Here is a 2,374-nt window from a genome sequence, read left to right on the forward strand (position 1 = left end):
CCCGCCGCCCCCTCCGCCCGCCCGGCCTGGGAGGCTCGGCCGGGCCGTCGACGGGGGCGGCGGACATTTTGAAGGGTGGGAGCCGCTGCCCTTGGTTGGAGCATGAACTCTGCTGTCGAGACCGATCTCCCCCCGGCGCCAGCATCCCCGGGCAGGGGCGTGGAGCCGCCCCGCTCCGCCTGGACCGGCCCGGCCCGGGGTGGCGGTGACGCAGAAACGCGCTTTCCTTTCCTCTTTCGGGCGATTTAGGGGAACTAGAAAAACAAACATCGGGCTGTTTCATGAAACCGGTGGAGAAAGCTCCGAAGGGAAGGAGAGCGGGGCACATCCTTTTAGAGGAAGGACAAGGGTTCTCTGAGGAGGGAAAACAAAAGATGACAGTGGTGGCTGTAACCCCACCATGAACCAGGGACCTCCTGGCCACGCTCGGAGGGCTAACCTCCCCGGACTTCCCATTACCTCTCCATGACACTTCACTAATGCTCACACAATGGCCAGCTGAGCAGTTTAAGTAAAGATATTTTAACCTGAACTAAACATTGTCTCCACACAATAGGATGCAAAGCAACATCTGGTACCACACATAAACAATGCTGTGCAACAGCATATGCTCAACGTCTGAAAGTTTATGTCAACACTAAGCAGTCGAGGAGGCTGTCGCTGCTCGACATGAAATGTTAATAAATGGCTGTTTGCTGCACTTCCAAGGTGAGCATCTAGGATCCTTCCTCCCGGGGCATCCTCTTCAGCTTGAGAGTGCCCGGCAAGACATCTTCGGACCCCATCCGCGCCTCCTCCCTCCTGCCCTCGGAGCAAACCACCAGTGAGAAATGCCACGGGGAGAGCCCGTGGCCCGGCCTAGGGACAACACCGGGTTACCCCTTCCCCGCTGCGGCTCCTGCGGGCACGGCTCAGCCGCCGGCGCCGGTGGAAGCGGCCGGCGCTGAATGGCCACCTTCAGGGAAGTGCTTCTTTAAAGAGGAGGCTCTAGGCTAATGAAACAACGGGAGGTGGCCATTGCAAACAGCTGTTCCTCATACATATTTCATTATACAATCAGATAATGCGTCTTACCACCTTCTCAATTATTCACAGATAAACATTTTCAAGACGTTTTGACATCTGTCTTAGGCCCTGCTATTAATTGAGTAATCGCTGGTTAAAAATGCATGGGGACTGCACCTCACAAAACCTCCGACTTCACTTTGGGAGGACAGCTTCCGTAACAGCTCGCCCTAAGCAGCGCATCAGATCAAAGAGAGCCCCGAGATGGGGGGAGCACACGATCTTCGCCCTGGAGCCCTCAGACTGCCGCCCCGGGGGGGCTGCGCCGGGCACCTCCAGACACCCTCCGGAGCTCCCCGGGCGCAGGAGGCCGGCGGGGGAGAGGCGGCACCTTCCCTCCCTGGCGAGCCACGAAACCACCCAGAAAAGTCGCGTCCGTCCCTTCGGTCGGGCTCTCGGCACAAGCGCTCCCGCTCCTCTCCACAGGCAAAGGGCGCTCACCGTTGCCTCGGGCCGCCCCGGAGGAGGACAGCTGCCTGGCCGGCTGCGCCCTGGCCGGGCTGCTGGGCGCCTGCTTCCCCGCAGCCCGCTGTGCCTCGCCAGCCCTCCACCCGGTGTCCCGGCGGCCGCCCGGGGTGGTGGGGCCCGCCCGGCCGGGGCCAGCGGGGCGCCGGTGGCCGCTCCTGTGGCTTCGCTCCCCGCCGGAACGAAGCCCGCGGGTCCCCGGTGGGCAGCGAGACGCGCTCCTGAGCGTCAGGCAACTTCCGACAGAAAGTTTGTTTCACTGCTGCTTGGGCTGGTTGTAAAAACCGCAAGGCTTTAGGGAGTCGCAGCGTCTTAAAACCGCCTCTTTTCTTGTCTCTTCCCTGGCAATAATCCCTTTTCCTAAAATAAGGAGCACACCACCCCCCGAAACACAGACGCACAACTACCAGATGTTACGCGTGAACATTAAAGAGCGAGTGAAACGAGCGAAGGGGAGAATCAAATCTCGACAACTCTTTCAGACACTGTATTGATTAAATTAAACCATTCAGCGCCTCTCTCCTCCCTCTCCTCACCCAGGCTACCCCTTTTAACCACAAAATTCACACGCAAGCAATAATCGCCCCCCTTCACGACCCCCATGCCCAGGTAAGTGGATGGAAACACGTGTGTGTTTTCCCATCGCGCTACAGGAGATCTTGATTAAAACTAGTTTCTAGAGCTGCAGTCTCGCCAGTGACACGGGACTTTTGCTGTGCAGAAGGCGCAGGACCCACGCGTGAGCCAGCAAAGCAGCGCACGGGGGAGAAGCGGTGGTTTCAGCCTGGCCCCGCTCCTCTCCTCATCCCGCGGGGGCTCGGCCCCCCCCACATCCTCCACCCCC

The sequence above is a fragment of the Haliaeetus leucocephalus genome, unplaced genomic scaffold (genome assembly GCF_000737465.1).
Source record: "Haliaeetus leucocephalus isolate CR32 unplaced genomic scaffold, Haliaeetus_leucocephalus-4.0 Scaffold526, whole genome shotgun sequence".
NCBI classification, from domain to species: Eukaryota; Metazoa; Chordata; class Aves; order Accipitriformes; family Accipitridae; genus Haliaeetus; species Haliaeetus leucocephalus.